The sequence below is a fragment of the Macrotis lagotis genome, chromosome 1 (genome assembly GCF_037893015.1).
Source record: "Macrotis lagotis isolate mMagLag1 chromosome 1, bilby.v1.9.chrom.fasta, whole genome shotgun sequence".
NCBI lineage: Eukaryota > Metazoa > Chordata > Mammalia > Peramelemorphia > Peramelidae > Macrotis > Macrotis lagotis.
The window spans coordinates 620,911,606-620,931,248 of NC_133658.1; the positions used below are offsets into that span (position 1 = coordinate 620,911,606).

General features: G+C 38.0%; 1 protein-coding gene and 1 long non-coding RNA gene across 4 annotated transcripts in view; one reads left to right on the plus strand and one right to left on the minus strand.

Moving 5' to 3' along the window:
* The window catches only part of MGAT5 (alpha-1,6-mannosylglycoprotein 6-beta-N-acetylglucosaminyltransferase), a 419,199-nt gene that overhangs the window by 106,292 nt on the left and 293,264 nt on the right, over nucleotides 1-19,643 (plus strand). The window lies entirely within an intron of this gene.
* The window catches only part of LOC141507420 (uncharacterized), a 26,656-nt gene continuing 7,013 nt past the window's right edge, over nucleotides 1-19,643 (minus strand). Inside the window, exons 2-3 of the long non-coding RNA XR_012474133.1 lie at nucleotides 1,799-1,927; nucleotides 1-629 (exon numbers count right to left, since the gene is read on the minus strand). This is a non-coding gene — a long non-coding RNA (uncharacterized LOC141507420). The remainder of the gene's footprint in view (nucleotides 630-1,798; nucleotides 1,928-19,643) is intronic.

Here is a 19,643-nt window from a genome sequence, read left to right on the forward strand (position 1 = left end):
AAAAATTAACCTAATTTTATCCTTAAAACAACCCTAGGAGGTAGATGCTATTATGATTTTATGGATGAGGGAACTGAGATTGACAGGTGATTTGTCCAGGAAGACACTGCTGGTAGTTTTTAAGGCTGGATTTGATCTACAGATTCAAAAGTACAGTGCATCAATAGAGTATCAATCAGGTCTAGTGTCAGAAAGATTCATCTTTGTGAATTCAAATCCTCCCTCAGTCATTTACTAGTTGTATAATAAGTCCCTTAGCCTTGTTTGCCTCAGTTTCCTCATCTATAAAGTGAGATGGAGAAGGGAAGGAAAACCATTCCTGTGTTTTTGCCAAGAAAACCCCAAATGGGGTCATGAAAAGGAAGACATGACTGAACAACAACTTGTAGATTCCAAGTCCTATACATTTCTACTGTGCCACCTAGCTGCCTTGTTTGAGAGATTACCTTTAGAGACCATTTGGTTCAACCCTCAGGGAAGCAGCCTCAAGGAGGCCCTTATAGTTAAGTGACTTGTCCAAAGTGATACATATGGAAGTATCAGATGCAGATTTTGAACTTGAGCTTGGACTCCAGAGTTGCTTCATTATCCACTCCAGCTTGCTGAATCCAGTTGTGGAAGACTGAGTCCTGTGATCAGAGGTTTGTATTTTATTGAGTAGACAGTGAGGAGCCAGGAAAATTTTTATGTAGAGGAATAACATACTCAGAGAAGTCCATTAATTAGGAAGATGGCATTTGGCATCTACCAGAGTATCTGAGTGAACAGAAGTTGTTCTGCTGGAGGGTGTGATTATAATCTTCTAAAGGCAGGGGAAAACCCTCTTTTTCATTCTCTATCTCCTCCTCCCTCCCTCCTCCAAAAAACACCCAATAGCTACTTAATTAGGTACCTATTCTCATCTAATGTGACATCATTCATATCTGACCATCACTTTTCCATAAATGATCCACCCCCACATCCTGGAAGCTTTCCTTGACTCTTAATATTGAGGGCATCTGAGGAGCTTCCTGGCTGTATTAGTGTAATCTTAGAACAAGAAAGACAAAAAGATGATTATGTATTTGTGTGTAATTTGTAGTTACACTATCATTATTACCAGGATTAGCTGGCCAATGTTTAGTTACTGTGATGATAAATACCCCAAGAGCATATCAATGTATCAGTTTATAAAGATAAATGTTTAGAAAACCAGTGCTTAAATAATAGAATAAGAGGGAAGTAATAATTGATATCAAACATATGGCAGGTTAGTATGCAGTGAATGTTTTGAGTTGCAGATCCCAGTAAAGGAGAAAGGAGAACTTCGGACCTACTCATTTATTTCAGTGAGATTTGTCATTTTCATTTACATCCTGTATAATCCAACAGCTAATTTGTGTTTTTGTGGAAAAGACTTTCAGGGTAAGAGTTAACCTCTCTAAACACTTTTTGCATTTTCAGAATTAGTTTTCTTTGTTGCAGTCAATGGAATAATTCTGTCAACAGAATTTCTGTCACTGATTCTTTACCTAGACAATAGTGAAATGATCCTTCCCCCTCCCCCATTTTTAAGGAGGATAGAAAATGAGGGTAGAGAGAACTATTAAAAAAAAAAGATAAGTTAGAATGCTTATTTTGGCATCAGAAAGACCTGATGATGAATCCCACCTTAGATACTATGTAACCCTGGGTAAGTTTCTTAACCTTTTATATAAAACTCAGTTTCTTCATCTGTGGAATGGGAAAGATGTCTCTAGAGTCTCAGATGGTTTCCATATGCTTTCAAGAAAACAGAAACATTTTATTTAGCACTTACCATGTAGAAGATGGAACAGCTAGATAGGCCAGGGATGGAGCACTGAACCTGTAGTCAGGAAGGTCTGAGTTTGGATCTGGTCTCAGATACTTGCTAGCTATGTGACCTTGGACAAGTCACATCACTCATCTGTAAAAAATGAGCCAGAGAAAGAAATGGCAAGTTTTTGTCTTTGCCAAGAAAACCCATGTGGGTGAAACACCATTGAATAACAATAATGTGTTTAAGACATTAAACTCTTAGATGGGGGTCAGGAGTGCCCATCTGATTATGTCATCTTTCTCAGTACAATCCAGTGCTCTCTATCACTTCCAGGATCAAATGTAAAATATTCTGTTTGGTTTTTAAAGACCTTATATAAATTGTCCTGCCTTCTCTTTTTAATCTCTTTATACTTCATAACTCGCCTCCCCCCCCCCCCCCAATGTACTATTGGATTTGGTGGCACTGGCTTCCTTCCTAGGTCTTGAACAAAGACTTCATCTTCCAATTTCAGAGATTTTTTTTTTTTTTTTTTTTTGCTGGCTGGTCTCCTATCTTGCAGTGCTTGCTTGCATTTCCTTTTCTTGGCTTCTCTTAAGTTCAAATTAAAAAATTCTAACTTTTACAGGAAGTCTTGTCCTATCCCCTTGTTTTTAGTAGCTTCCCTTATTATTTCTTTTTCTTCTTCTTCTTCTTCTTCTTCTTCTTCTTCTTCTTCTTCTTCTTCTTCTTCTTCTTCTGTTGGAATTTAAAAAAAAAATTATTTAAGGCAATAAGATTAAGTGACTTGCCCAGGATCACACAGCCAGGCAATTATTAAGTGTCATGAGGTCATATTTGAACTCAGGTCCTCCAGACTCCAGGGCCAGTGCACTATCCACTGCACTACCTAGTTGCCCCGCCCCCTTATTATTATTTCTAATGGAGCCTGATTATAACTTGTTTGAACATAATTGGTTTGCATATTGTCTCCTCTTTAGCCTGTGAGTTGTCTTGTACCTTTCTTCGTGCCTTCTGTATTTTACCCAGTCTGGCACATAGTAGGCCAAACTTTAGTCTAACTTTATGAACTTAGTAAAAACTTACTTTTTCTAAACAGAAATGGATCTTTGCATTTTTTACAATGATTTTTCATAGATTTTATTTTAAATTTGTAAATTTCACATTATTTTTAATGTTTTGGTGTATTGTTTTAAGAAATAATATTTTATTTTTTCAACTACATACAACAGTAGTTTTCAACAATCATTTTTACAAGGTTTTGAGTTTCATATTTTTCATCCTCCCTTCCCTCCTACCCCTGATAGGAAGCAATCTAAAATAAGCTATATATGTATAACCTTGCTAAGCATAGATCCATATTATGTTTTGAAAGAAGAATTGAATTGAAGTGGAAAAAAATAGAGAGAAAAAATAATACCTCAGACAATTTTTCAAAATTGAAGATATCAAGTTTTAATCTTCATTTAAACTCTACAATTCCTTCTCTGGGTATGGATGGAATTTTCCATCACATTTTTTTTAGAATTGTTGATTATTGTGCTGCTGAAATGAACAAGTCCATTATAGTTGATCATTACCTAATGTTGCTGTTAGTGTGTTTAATGTTCTTCTGGTTCTGTTCACTTCACCCAGCATTAGTTCACGAAAGTCTTTTCAGGCTATTCTGAAGTCCTTTCCCTCATGATTTCTTTTAGAGAAATAGTGTTTGATCACATTCATATACCCCAATTTATTTAGTCATTCCCCAATTTCCAATTCTTTGCCTCTACAAAGAGTTGCTATAAATATTTTGTGTATGTGGGTTTTTTTACCCTCTTTTGTGATTACTTTTGGATAAAGACCTTAGTAATGATATTGCTGATTTTTGTCCTTTAAGTGTAATTCCAAAAATGCACTAGGGAAAGATTGGATCAGTTCATAACTTCACCAAAAATGCATTAGTGCCCCAGTGTTCCCACATCTTCTCCAACATTGATCATTTTCCTTTTTAGTCATATTGGCCAATCAGATAGATGTGAGGTGGTACCTCAGAGTTGTTTTAATTTGCATTACTCTAATCAACATGTGAGATGTTTATCTATGCCTAGTTTGTACCAGTCTGTGTTCCAGTTTTCCCAGCAGTCTTTTTCAGAAAGTGTGTTGTCATCCCAGAAGTAGGAATTCTTCAAACAACAAATTACTATAGTCATTTACTGTTTTCTTTTGCCCCCTAATCGATTCCACTAATAAATCTACCACTCTGTATCCGTACAGTTTTGATGACCCATTCAGTTTTAATGACTGATGCTTTATGATATAGATTTTTTTTGCAAGACTTAAATTTTTTTTCTCTTTCAAAAAAGTTGTCCTATTTTTATCAAAATAAGAGACTGTGGGATAATTGACTTAAAGCTGGATATAGCTTGGGATCATATAGTCTACTCTCCCTCCTTTTACAGATAAAGGAAGAAATGGGGCCCTGGAAGTTTCAGTGAGATATCTAAAAATTCTTCCAAGTAGTAAGTAAGGATCACAGGCAAGATTTGAATTCCTGTTCTCTGCATTTTCTACTGTACCCAATATCAGGGAAAGGAACTGCAAGAATTGGGGCAAGGGAAGATAGGTAGGTGCACTTGGTAGAATAATGATTTTTAGACTGGGAAAGGACAGTTGAAGGTAGGTTGTCCTATTAATTTTTTTCTTTAAATAAGTGTTGAAATCTGACCAAAAAATCTAAAATTTATTTTTTTTTATTTTGTAAAATGTCTATATTCCTTTATCTTATCCATTGAAGCACTTTTATTATCCTTTGGTGACATTGCTTTTCCCTAGCATTTTTCTTCCAAGCAAGGGTCATCTACTTTACTTCCACTGTACTGTCCTTGGGACATTTTTCTTCCCTGTCTTCCTTATGGCCTTTTAAGGACACAATTTCTGAATTCCATTAAATGCACTCTCCAGCATGCTTTCAGAAACCATTTCTTAATGTTCTGAGGAGTGAGTAGTTAATGGTTGCTCTTCCTAAAAATATCTGTTCTTTCCTAGTCTCAGCATGTTTCTCCCTTTCAATGACAACCTTTGGGCTGACAGATTAAGGAATTTTTAGGGCATATGAAGGAGACAAATACATTATGCTACAAAGGTAGATTAGGATCACATATCTAGAACTATAAGGAATGAGATCATTTAGCCTAATCCTTTCTTTTTATATTTGGGGAACCTGAGGCCCAGTGAACTTAATTGTCTAGCCCAAGGTCATACAGGTTGTACACTTCAGAAACAGAATTCTTTTCTCTGATAGGCTATTGCTTATTTTTTCAAAATCACAACACACTGGTGACCTTTCCATATGCATTTTATAGACCATGGTGGCTTAGGAGGTCTTTCTCAGATTCTTTTTTTCTTTTTGGGACTCTTCAGTTGCACTCTATTATAATCCTAGTGGATGGTTACTTAGCTTTCTTATATTTTTCAATTATAAATTATCCCTTCTTTATGAAATGTAACTAGGCAAGTGACCAGGTAGTACAATACATAGAGTGCTGGGTTTGAACTCAGAGAACCTTATCTTCTCAAGTTCAAACCTGTGTGACTCTAAGCAAGTCACTTAACCTCGTTTTCTCATCTGTAATGTGAACTGTCGAAGGAAATGGTATTGAAAAGCAACTCAACACCAACAACAAAAATAAGGAATGTCAATTCTTTGGTCTTCCATGTTTCCTTGAAAACCTTAATAGCTGATCTCAGTTATAATGATTCAAACATATATAGAGAGCACTTTAACTTTTTTTAAAGTTATTTATTCATTTATTTTGAATTTTACAATTTTTTCCCTAATCTCACTTTCCTTCCCCACCCCCCCACCCCCAAACACAGAAGGTAGTCTGTTACTCTTTATATTGTTTCCATGGTATACATTGATCTAAGTTGAATGTGATGGAAGAGAAATCATATCCTTAAGGAAGAAAAATAAAGTATAAGAGATAGCAAAATTTGCATCAAGTTTATAAGAAAAAGGTCTTATTTCTCTAATATCCAGGAAACTGAGTCAAATTTATAAAAATAAGGGCCATTAACCAAATGATAAATGTTTAAAGAATATGACCAGGTTATTTCCAGAAGAAGAAATCAGTTACTAATAGTATCATTAAAAAATTCTCTAAATCACCACTGATTAGAGAAATGTACCTTTAAACAATTCTGAGATATCACCTTACACCAATCAGATTGACTAACATGACAGAAAAGAAAAGTGACAAATCCTGGAAGGCATTTGGAAAAATTGACATAAATTCACTGTTGGTAGGTAGAGTTGTGAATTAGTCCAACCATTCTGGAATACAGCTTGGAATTATGCCAAAAGGCCTGTCAAACTCAGACTCTTAGATCAAGCAATACCATTATTAGGTCTGTATCCCAAAGAGATAAAAAAAAAATAGAAAAGGATATTTTTAATTTTTTTATACTTTTAAAAAATTTATTTAATTTTGAATTTTACAATTTTCTCCCTAATCTTGCTTCCCACCTCCCCCCCCCCCCATAGAAGGTAGTCTGTTAGTCTTTACATTGTTTCCATGGTATATATATATACATTGATCTAAGTTGAATGTGATGAGAAAGAAATCAAATCCTTAAAGAAACAATATAAAGTATAAGGGATAGCAAAATTACATAATAAGATAATGGTTTTTTTTAAAAAATTAAAGATAATAGTCTTTGGTCTTTGTTCAAACTCCACAATTCTTCCTCTGAATACAGATGGTATTCTCCATTGCAGATAATCCAAAATTGTGCCCGATTGTTGGACTGATGGAATGAGCATGACCATTAAGGTTGATCATCACCCCCATGTTGCTGTTAGGGTGTACAGTGTTCTTCTGGTTCTGCTCATCTCACTCAGCATCAGTTCATGCAAACCCTTCCAGACTTCCCTGAATTCCCATCCCTCCTGGTTTCTAATAGAATAATAGTGACATACATAAACCACAGTTTGTTAAGCCGAATCCCCAATTGATGGACATTCACTCGATTTCCAATTCTTTGCCACCACAAAGAGAGCTGCTATGAATATTTTTGTACAAGTGATGTTGTTACCCTTTTGCATGATATCTTCAGGGTATAGACCCAGTAGTGGTATAGCTGCATTTTAAGTTTTTAAAATTATTTTACACATAATATATGTAAAGACTCATTTGTATTTGATTCTCACAGTAACCTTGTGCTGCTATTATCCATATTTTACAAATGGGGAAACTGAAACTTGGAGAGATTATTGCCCAGTCTTTATTCTGGTAACTTTTATGTACCTTCTCTCAAATCATTCTCCTTTCTTTCTCAGTGAGTTCAGTGTTCTGACCACAATCTTGTACTCCATCCTAATTTTTTTTTTTTTTTTTTAGTTTTTGCAAGGCAATGGGGTTAAGTGGCTTGCCCAAGGCCACACAGCTAAGTAATTATTAAGTGTCTGAGGCCAGATTTGAACTCAGGCACTCCTGACTCCAGGGCCGGTGCTTTATCCACTGCGCCACCTAGCCTCCCCATTCCACTGTGCCACCTAGCCACCCCTTCACCTTATATTAATTAATTTTGGTATACAAGTTGTTGTTCCCTCAATATCAGCAGGAAGCTAGTTGATGTTGTGGATAGAATGCAGGGCCTAGAATCTGAAAGATTTATTTTTCTGAGTTCAAATCTGACCTAAGTTATTGCCTAGCTATATGACCCTGGGTTAGTCACTTAACCTTGTTTGTGGCAAATTCTCACCTATAAAATGAGCTAGAGAAGAAAGTGGCAGACCCCTCTAGTATCTATGGTAAGAAAACTCCAATTATGATCACCAAGAGTTGGACATGACTTAATTAAACAAATAGCAACAATGCCAGAACCTCCCAATTCTTCAGTATATTTACTCTTATAATGTACTCCTCTACTCTATCTCACCCATACACAGGGATAATTAGTTATTGCTTTTGCTAACATCCCAGGTGTTCAACTTCCATGATGAAGAACATCAAAATTCACTTAACAGTTCTTCTTCTCACCTTCCATTTCTGCTTATGACTTGGCTCTTTCCTCCAACCATTATTTTAACTCATTGGGATTTTTATTTATTTATTTATTTACTTACTTACTTTTGAAATTTATTTTTTTATTCTAATTTTGTACAAATTTTTTTTACATTAATAAAATATACTTGTTTACAAGTAAACAAAATACCCCTCCACCCATGAATATGGATAGACTTGCTTGGGCGAAAAAAGTAAAGGGCAGAGAAAAAAATTAAAATTAAAAAAAATAATAGTAATAATTGTAGGTATGGCCAGGTGGCGCAATGGATGAAGTACCAGCCCTGGAGCTATGAGCACCCCAGTCTATGTCCAGCCTTGTAAACCCAACAATCACCCAGCCATGTGACATGCAAGCCACCCGATCCCCACTGCCCTGCAAAAACCAAAAAGAAAAAAAAAAAGACCCAAAATAAAATAAAATAGTCATAATAGTAGGGGTGGCTGGGTGGTAGACAGAGCATTGGTCCTTGAGCCAGGAGCACCTGGGTCCAAATCCAGCCCCAGACACCCAAAGATCCCCCTGCTATGTGGCCCCAAACAGGCCACCCAGCCCCACTTGCCCTGCACCCCCCCCCAAATTATAATAACAAAAAATGTGCTTCAGTCTTTGTTCCAACACCAACAACTCTGTCACGGGTGGATCACATTCTTTATGGTAAGTCCATCACAAAAGTTACTTCCATATTTTTCCAACGTTGTCATTGCTGATCGCAACTCCCTCCTTATTTCTCCACTACCATGTACTATATTTTCTCTCTCCTTTCACTCTGACTCTGCTGTAGGGTCGCTGAGTGGCGCAGCAGACAGATCCCTGGTCCTGGGGCCAAGAAGCCCTGAGCCCCCATACCACCCCTTAGACCCAGAATCCATCTGGCCCTATGGTCCTGGGCAGGCCATCCAATCCCAGCCCCCTGCAAGAAGTAAAAAAGAAAATGTGTTATATCTGACCACTCTCCCCCCATGGTCCATCCTCTCCTCCTTTATTCACATCCCCACCCCTTCCCCCTACCCCCCCTCCTTCTTACTCCAGTTGTCTATACCCCATTGAGTATATTTGCTGTTTTCTCTCCTAGCCATCTCTGATGAGAGCAAAGGTTCCCTCATTCCTCCTTGCCTCCCCCCTTCTATATCATTGCAATAGCTCATTGTAATAAAAAAAAATCTTATTATGTGAAATATCTTGGACTATTCCCCGTCCTTTTTCTTTCGACTCCGTTTTTACACCATATTTTATCTTCGAATTCAGCTTTCTCCTGTGCTTCAACTATAAAAGCTCCCTCTACCTGCTCTATTAACTGAGAAGGTTCATATGAATATTATCAGTATCATTTTTCTATACATGCAGTTCATCCTCATTAAGTCCCTCATATTTCCCCCTTCTCCAATCTTCATGCTTCACCTGAGTCCTGTATCTGAAGATCAAACCTTCTTTTCAGCTCTGGTCATTCCAAAAGGAACCTTTGAAATTCCCCTGGTTCATTGAAAGTCCATCTTTTTCCCTGGAAGAGGACATTCAGCCTTGCTGGGTAGTTCATTCTTGGCTGCATTCTAAGCTCTTTTGCCTTCTGGTATATTGTATTCCAAGCCCTACAAGCTTTCAATGTAGTTGCTGCTAAGTCCTGTGTGATCCTGACTGCAGCTCCACGATATCTGAACTGTGTCCTTCTGGCTGCTTGTAATATTTTCGCTTTGACTTGGGAGTTCTGGAACTTGGCTATAATATTCCTGGGGGGTTGTTTTTTGGGATCTCTCTCTCCGGGGGATTGGTGGATTCTCTCCATTTCTATTTTGCCCTCTGCTTCTAGAATATCAGGGCAATTTTCCTGTAGTAATTCTTTGAAAATGATGTCAAGGCTCTTTTCCTGATCATGACTTTCAGGTATTCCAATAATTTTTAAATTATCTTTCCTAAGTCTGTTTTCCATATCAGTTGTTTTTTTCAATGAGATATTTCACATTTTCTTCTAATTTTTCATTTTTTTGGTTTTGAAGTATTGATTCCTGATTTCTGGTAAATTCATCAATCTTCCTGAATTCTATTCTTTGTCTGAAGGATTTATTCTCCTCAGAGAGTTTTCTTATCTCTTTTTCCATCTGGCCAATTTTGCTTTTTAAAGTATTCTTCTCCTCAATAACTTTTTGAACTGTTTTATCCATTTGACCTAAGTTGGTTTGTAGCATGCTATTTTCTTCAGCATTTTTTTGGATTTCCTTGACTAAGCTGCTGACTTCATTTTCATGTTTTTCCTGCATCTCTCTCCTTTCTTTTCCCAGTTTTTCTTCCAACTCCCTCATTTGATTTTCAAAGTCTTTTTTGAGCTCTGTCATAGCCTGAGCCCAATTTCTGTTTTTCTTGGAGTCTTTAGATGCAGAAGCTTGTGCTTCCTCATCTTCAGACTGAGTATTTTGATCCTTCTTGGGCTCATTTGCAAAATATTTCTCAATAGTCTTCCTCTTATTTCTCTGCTTGCTCATTTTCCCTGTCTGGGCCTGGTTTTGGGGTGCTTCCTGAGCTTTTGGGACACTCCCACAAGGGTCTCAGTGTGTGAGGCTCTGTCTTCCCTCCTGGTCTGTGAATGACCATAAGCGCCCCGCCTCTGCCACCGGGCTGAGGTGGGGGGCTGCTGCTGTTCTATGGGGGGGCCTAGACTGCGATCAGGATCTGAATGTGGTCAGAGCCCCAGAGTCCTGTTCCAGGGGCAGAGGACAGAGCTCGGCAGTCTCTCTTTCTCTTCACTCCCCTCCCTCAGCTCAGTGGGCTCATGCCCTGGGGGCTCCTGCTTACAGGCTCTGGCTGCATCTGGGCTGCGGCTGTGTGCCCTGAGGGTTGGACTTCACGTGCTGTATCTGGCAGAGGTCCCCCCGCTGTTCCCCCACTTTGTGCCCGGTGCTCTCCGGGGTGCAGCTCAGGAGACTCCCCTGCTGCTGTGAGCCATGGCTCCCAGCGCCCTGGGGCTGCCTCCCGGAGGCTGAAGTTCTTTTGCTCTGGCGGGCCACCCCTCTGGCGGGCTGCCCCTCAGACCCCAGGGAGCAGAGCCTTTCTGCTCTTTTCCAGGTTACCTTAAGTAGGAGAACTGCCTCACTGGGTCTCTTTGTGGGTTCTGTCTCTCGAAAGTTTAGTTAGGGTCCTTAGCTTATGGGTTTTATCAGAGAGCGAATAAGACTGAATCCCTTCATGTTGCCATCTTGGCATCCGCCCTCCCCTCATTGGGATTTTAAAATCCTTCTCTATACCATCTCCTCACCTCTCCTAACTCCAGGATTTTCTCATCACTCCTGCTTTAGCTTCACTTTTCTCATCTTTTGACTTTGACTTTTAATTGAATTGTATGCTATTTCATGACACCTAGATGTCCTCTTCTGAATTTCCTTATTTCTATGAAGGTCATTGTCATATCTTTAGTTAGCCACATTCATTACCTCAGTGTCCTCTTCATCTATTAACTCTATCCCTGCTACAATCTATCTCCACCTCATCTCTTGTCATTACCTCAGTTGAGTTTTTGTTCTTCATTCAGAGATTTGTTATCTCTCATCTGGACTATTGTATTGTCCTCCTAAATGCCAGCATCAAGTCTTTTCTTTTTTCAGTGCATTCTCCACACTGCTGCCTGTGCTCTTCCTAAAAGCTGAGGTCTGAAATGTAACACCCTTCTCAATATTTCCTTTTTCTCAGGGGTGACTAGGTGGCATAATGGATAGAGCCCTGGACCTGGAGTCAGGAGTACCTGAGTCCAAATCTGACCTCAGACACTTATTAACCTAGCTGTATGGCCCTGGGCAAGCCACTTAATCTTGCAAAAACCTAAAAAATAAAAAATTCCTATTTCTTCTTGCTTTGGCATTTCAAACCCTTCACAACATGGTTCCAAAATACCTTTCTAATCTTATTACACAGTACTATCCTATACATACTCTATTGTACAGTCAAACTGGATTTTTTACTGTTTTTCCTACATGGTACCCTTCCCCCTTTTCCTCAATGCTTTTGCACTGACTATTTCCTAGACTTGGAGTTTACTCATTCCTTACCTCTACCTTTTAGAATTCTTAATTTCTTTTACAAGTCTACTCAAATACCATCTTCTCCCTGAACAACTGTTCCTAGCTGTTTCCCTCACCATGTCACCTTCATTTTGTTTTATATATTTCTCTATCCTCTCCCAAAATTGTCTCCTCCAAGAGAGCCCTCCCTGAGGACAGGGACATTTCCATTTTTGTCAGTATATCTTCCAGCAGGGAGCACAATATTTGGAGATTAGTAGATTTTCAATAATTACTTATTAATTGAGTGACTAGTACATCCTTCTGTAACTGAAGTGTCTGATACAACATTTGAACATGGTCTTGATTCCAAGTTCAATGCTTTAGCTACAATACCATATTATTTTGGGTTGAAAATTCCCTTGTACCCATCATAGGACTCCATTAATTCTGTAATCATTTATTAATTGTTTCCCATGTACAAATACTGGTACACCCTAGGTATATAAAGGTAAAAACAAAGATAGACTCTGCTCCAATGGATCATATGTTGTACTCAGGGAAACCATCTGTACACAAATAAGAAAAAAACTCTATGTATAGTTCATGTAAACTGAAAGTGATTTGGGAGTATTAAGAACTAGGGAAGATCATTTAAGATGTAGGAATTTAATTTAACCATGAAGGATATCTAGATTACCAAGAGATAAAGGTGAGGAGAGTTGGAACTTTGAAGAGAAGCTACACCAAAACTCTTGTGTAGGAGATGGAATTTGTAAAGGGGTAGTAGCTAGGTTATGGTGTATTTGTTGAGGATTAGGATGAAATCAGGATAGGTGGAGCCTATAAATTGAGAAGATCTTTAAATGTCAAATAGAAGAATTTGTATTTTAGCCTAGGAGTCATTAGGGAGCCACTGAAATTTCTTGAAGAGGTGAGTAATACTCACTGACTTTTGCTTCAGGAATAACAATTTGGTGGCTCTGTGGAGGATGAATTGGAAAGAGGAAGATTCAAAGCAGGGTGATCAGTTAAGTTATTTCAGGAGTCTAGGGTGGTGGATCCTTTTTTCACTTCCATCTCTTTGGTGGTTGAAAGAGAAAGAGATTTCTCAAGTGATTAATTCTATAGAGTGAGTTACCAATCATCCTAATCAATCATCATCCTTCTCCACCTCACTGTACCATTGGATACTGCTGATCACCTTTTGGATATTCTCTTCTCTCTGGGCCTTTGTGCCACTGCTCTTTCTTGATTGTCCTCTTGTCTGTCCAACCGTTCCTTAACTCCTTTGTGCATTCAAATAATACTCACTGTGAATATCCCCCAAGAGTCCATCCTGAGCCTTATCTCTCCTCACTTCTTTCTTTTTTCTTTTTTCTTTTTGCTTTATATTCTCCTACTGGATGATCTCATCAGCTCCTATGGACCCAATTATCTCTATTTTGATAAATGGGATCCCATGGATCCAATTATATTCTCTATTCTGTTATCAGTTCTATAGACTTTCTTATGAGCTAGAGCTCCCATTACTACCTGTATCTCCAATAGGATATCTTACAAGCATCTTAAACTTAGAATGTCCAAAACAGACTTGTTTCCAAATCTTTTCCTCTTCTAAATTTTCCTATTACTCTCTAGCATACCACCAGCTTTCCCAGTCACCCAGATTAGTGTTGTCTTTGGCTCTTCATTCTTAGCCCACATATCCAATCCGATGTTAAGTCTTGTCACTTTTACCTTTATGACTTTTTTCATTTTATTCACGAAGTGTAACCCTAATTCAGGTTCTTCTCATTTTTCATGGGGACTGTTACAATAGTCTTTTCAGTGACCTCCCAACCTCAAATCTCTTCCCACTCCATTCCATCCTCCTTCAAAGCAAAAGTCTAACCTTATCACTTCTTTGCAAACTCTAGTTTGCTCACTTCTGAGATCAAACATTAAGTCATTTGTTTGGCATTAGTGCAGTGCATAGAGTGCTGAGCCTGGAGTCAGGAAGATTTTTCTTTCTGAATTCAAATCTAGCCTCAGACAATTAATAGTTATATGACCCTGGACAAATCACTTCATCCTGTTTGCCTCAGTTTCCTTATTTGTTAAATAAGCCTGAAAAGAAAATGTCAAACTACTTCAATATTTCTGCCAATAGAATCCCACTGAAAATGGGGTTCACAAAGATTAAAATGATTGGAAAGCAATAAACTAGAGCAACAATGGAACTAATAGGAAGTTTCCTTTTTGGGCAATTAATTGTTTTGTTTTTGGTGAAACAGAAATGCTCTGAAAGAAGATACTCAAGGATATGAGAAGACTAATACCACAGAAAGGAGCACTATGTTGAAATATAAAGCAAACATTTTAGTTTCCAAATCCTTTTTTAAATAGGCACACTAATAAAAACATATTATCTTTTATTTGATGAACTAGCTAGACAAATAGTTAAATACTATGGTGATAAATAGTAATACAGACTTTCCCCTAGTGCTGCCCCTTAGAAATCTTTTATTTAATTTTCCTATTTGGGGATATTGAAGATTCATTTTAGAAACTACCATGTTGACCCCTGCCTGTTCATTATGAGCATGCTGCAATGAAGCAGCCTTCTTGGTCCCTTGAGGATAATCCTGGGAAAGTTAGTGTTAAAGGACTTCATCAAGATCAGTGGGAGAGGGGTGGCTAGGTGGCACAGTAGATAGAGCACCGGCTCTGGAGTCAGAAGTACCTGAGTTCAAATCCGGTCTCAGACACTTAATAATTGCCTAGCAGTGTGGCCTTGGGCAAGCCACTTTACCCCACTGCCTTGCAAAACTAAAAAAACAAACAAACAAAAATCAAGGACAGGAGACACTGCTTTTAATTCATAAGAGGCATCTCCAGCTTTAATTCATTTCAGTGAATTTTTTAAGGACCCTTATTTGTGGTGGTGGTATAGGAACTAGGAGACCTTGGGTTCAAGTTCAGTCTTTTGCCATACAAGCTGGACATTGCTAGGCCAGTTAACTTTTCAGCACCTAGGTCCTTTCTAGAACTCTGAAGTTTTGGAAAAGAATGCTGTTTCTTCATTTAGAAGCTCCCTGTCCCATTGAAATTTCAAATCAAGTTCCTATCTGTATCATGTGACATACATGATTCGAGGACTAAGTACTAAGGAGGGCACAAATACAAAAAGAAAATAAGCCTTGTCCTCAGGGGGCTTATAGTCTATTTCAGGTCATTGAAGGATGTTGTCAACAGAGTGAGGGGATTATCAGGGTGGGATAGCTGCTTTGGTAGCCAAAAATATATTTGACTGGGGATGATGAGCCTGGACAAGTCACTTTAGTTCCCTAGACCTCCCTTTGGTCATATCTAAAACGGGGAGATTGTGTCATATAAAGTTCCAAAGACTGCTAATGTCTTTGATTCCTTGAATGAATCTGACTCATTTTTGTTTTTTTCATGAGTTGGATTTCAGATAGAAAATGATTCTGAATATTTGCAGCCCCTTAAGATTGGAAGATCTGTTGTTGAAGCTCATAGTTCTTGAATGTAAAAAAAGTCTGCTGATTCTGCTGTATAAGATGAAAGGGAAATGCCCCAAAGGAAGATCTGAAACCTCAGATCAGCTTCAACTGTAAAAGTCACTGTAATCGCTCCATAAGAGGGATAGCAGTATACTAAGTGAGCCCCTATGGAGTTTTCTGGAGTTCCTAAATTCTCTGTATCTGGGCTCATTAACTTGGTTGTTGCCAGAGTTGAAATTGTTTAATCAGTCTCCATTAAAGCTAGGCTCCTACTTGATCTCATTTTGTGTAGCATAACAGGCTTTTCTGTTACTTTTAAGACCCTCAGTGTCATACCCCACTTGGGGATATATGTCCTTGTAGTGTTCTTTAAAAAGAGGTGGGGGTGGGGCAGGAAAAAGGGCAAAAAAGAATTTTGTGTGACACTTAGAGCTCAGTCTCAGTAATGTATCTTCAGTTGGACATGGCATGGGGCGCCAGATGGTATTGCAATCTCCTGCTGTGTTAATGAATAGGCATTTGCTGGAAAACCTTGAACTGCTCTTGAATGTTCTATGCATAAAATTTACCTTAAACATAAAACTCTGCCAGTGGCAGTTTGCTGTGTTTTTCTTCTGTCTATCCCTGTCTCTTTGTCTCTGTCTGTCCTCTGTCACTTTTTGTCTGTAAATCTCCTTGTCTCTGTTTCTTCCTTCCTTTCTCTGTCCCCCCCCCCCCCCTTTTAAAGCAAGGAGACAAAAGATGGTAATAATTTTTTGTAATGTTTTTCTATCCAGTGATAGATATTGACAAGAAGTATTTGTTACCCACTTTGTTTTTCTTCTTTTCATGAAGATCTCTTAAGAATATATGTGTTTTGAAAGTTGTATAGCATAGAAGCTTTCATCCATACTTGCATCTTTGCATCTGGCCAGGTAAGGGGACAGTGGAGGAATACTTAGAAGCAAGGAACTTAGCAGCATTGAGTACCAATTCTGTAGTCTCTCAGACATGCATGCAACACATGACATAAGTTTACTAGACATTACTCTGTTACGCTCCAAGTAGATTTTCTGTCCTCAGTCCTGCCAGCAACATCTATGAGAGCTAAAAAGAGAAGTAGAGTCTAGCATTACCTTATCTTATCAAAGCCTGAAGTGATAAAATCATTTGCCTAGAGGCAAGCTGGGGTTAGAATCCAGGAGTTCCTGTTCTGTTCCTGTTAACTTTACCCTGCAAGCAAACCATAAGTTTGTATTTATGCAAAATTAAGGTTTTTTTTAAAGAGAAAAAGGGTTGAAATTTCCCTTTAAATCTATGAGTATTCAATTATATAAACAAAATCAAAAGAAAATGCAGGTAATTGGTACAGTGAAAAGAACCTTTGCATTTTCAGCCATAGGACCTGTGCTTAAATTCTAACTTTGACTTTGGACAAGTCACTTATTTGTCTCTTTGTTTCCTCATTTGTAAACCATAAGGATTTTGGGCTAGTTGGCCTCTGGTTTGAATCTATCTTCTTTTTTTTATTTTTTTTTTTCCAATAAGACCTGTGATTTCACTGTTATATTGAATTACCACGGAGAAAAAAAAAATTTTTTCATCCTAACTGAAGATGCCCTTAATAAATGAGACACTCATAAAATAATTTATATAGATGTAAATAGTCATACAGGTTGATAGTTGATAATGTTTCCTTGATCACTTTTTTTCCAAATCATCGAAATTCTAGATTTTCTCCTATTTTGGGTATCTTCCCTTTGGTATCTTCCCTTCTTATATGTGTACAATGCTTGCAAATATTAAAGCGCTATCTATATTAATACCAGTAGTTATGAGGTAGGTAGGTCATGTAGCAGTTGAACCTTGGATCTGGAGTTACAAAGATCTGAAATTATCATGACTCTGGCAAGTTACTTAACCTCTGTCTTCCTTAGTTTGTTCAACTGTAAAATGGGGATAATAATATTGCCTAGCGCCTAGGATTGTTGTAAGGATTGAATGAGATAATATTTGTAAATCCCTTTGCAACCATTTCTAATTCCTGTATTAACACCTTAGGGTCTATGATTGTAAGATTTCAAGTGTAGTGGTTCCACTGTTCTTTTTTTTTTTAAGGTTTTTTTTTACAAGGCAGTGGAGTTAAGTGGCTTGCCCAAGGGTCACACATCTAGGTAATTATTAAGTGACTGAGGCTGGATTTGAACTCAGGTACTCCATCCACTGTGCCACCTAGCTGCCCCCTCCACTATTCTTGATGAAGAAAACAGTTTATAGTAATTGCTTTTGCAAATGCTTTCATTTTTCTTCTGTTTGTAATTCTTCCTTATCTTTCAGATCTATGATTTCTTAAGTGTCTGATGAAATTCAGACAGTATACACATAGCCATATAACAGGCTATGGGATGTTAAGGAGGAACTTGGGCCTTAGCCTGAGAAAACAACAGACTTAACCCTTCCCTTCATTGAATTCCCAGATAGCTATTGCTGGTGTATCTGTGTCTTGAACTGAGATTTGTTAAAGACCAAGGTCTCCCATTGTGTTCAGAACCATCTCCAGTCATCCTGGTCTTTATCTTTCCACTGTTCCCAGATAGCTCCAGAGGAGAGAGTGAGGCTGCTGACTGCATTGAGTGCCTTATTTAAATCCCACTCACTTGCAAGTCATGGTATCACATTCCCAAAGTCATTGTGACTTTTAAGAACTGAGCACAAACAACAACCTGTGACCATGAACTGGCTCTTCTTTCTACTTTCTTCATTGCTGAGTGGGACTCTAGCTTTGGCTCCTTTTAGGGTCTGGATTTGGAGGCTTCCTCAACCTAGAATTTGCCGCTGTTCTGCCCTACTTAACCAAACTGTCTTAGAATGCAACATAGTTCTTTCAAATTATCAGTGCCCAGAGATCTGGTGCTTCATTCCTTCTATTTCTTTGTCATGGATAAAGGTCTCAGGTACCAGGCTCATCAAAGAATCAAGTGTATGCACAAATATGAAGGGTGACTTTGGGGTTTCTATCATTCTCTGCTATCTTTGGGGAAACTTGCCTTCAGTGAGGTTTACTCAAGGTCCTGGAGATTTGATCACCAGATATTTACTAGAGACCTATTCATTTCCTAGTTGGCTCAGCTCCTGCCTCCTTGATGTGTGAGAGACTTAAACTGAAGAGGTTGGTCTCTAACTTCACAGGACTGTTAGAAAGAGAGTTTCTTTTTATCTGGTGGTTGGGTGAAACAGTGGGATAGGGCTTCGGACCTTGAATCAGGGAGATCTGAATTCAGATCTCACTTCTGTGACCCTGGGTATGTCATTCAGTCTCTGCCTCCTTCAGTTTCCTCAACTGTAAATGGGAATAATAATAGTATCTACCTCCCAGGATTGTTATTAGGATCAAATGAGATAATATTTATTAAAACACTTAGCATAATGCCATAGATGCTTGCTAAACAATTGGGAAAAAAATCCCTGAAATATTCCTCATCTCATTGCTAGCAAACTTCATTCTTTTCCTCTGACCCCAGTCATTTTGATAATATATCTTGCCGTCTTTTGCCATTTTCATTTTGCTTTGCTGGTTTATTCTGGTGGTCAAACCCAAATGGATAAGCCTCCATTAAATAAGGTTCTTATGGCTCACATCAGAATCACGATAAATGTCACTTAGCAAATGGCATGAGTGAAGTTGTGTGGGGACTCTGAAAGCTTCTGCAAACTTGTTTAGAAGAGAGTGAGTATGCTGCACTTGAATGAAGGGAAGGACAGTTGATTACCCTGATTGAGATTTCATGGTGATTTTGATTTTAGAAGACAGGGTAACTGCAAAGATCATTTCAAGGACAGGACTTTTTCAATTAAGTGAATGCTCTTAGGTGAAGATGTCAAATATATTCTGAGGTCATATGTGACTGGTGATACTTCAGACAGATTCAAAATTAATTTTAAAATATTTAACAAAATAAATAAAAATGCAACAAAACATTAATAGCATTACATTTTAAGACTAAGTCAATATGTAGTTGTAGAAAATCCTTATATATGATAAATACCCCCAAATCACCTTCCATATTTGTGTATACACTTGATTCTTGGATGAGTCTGGTGCCCGAGGTCTTCATCCATGACAAAGAAATAGATAGGATTGATTTTTGAGATTGATACCACTGTCTAATGGAAAAAGTATTGTAATGAATATCCAGGGTGAGATTTGGGTTCTCTTATTAATGGTTTTGTGATCTGGGGGTAAGTTATTTTATGTGATAGGACCCTGGTTTCCTCATTTAAAAAAAAAGGAGATTTAGACTGGTATAAAGTAAATTAACCTTTTTTGACCTTCAGTTTTCTGTA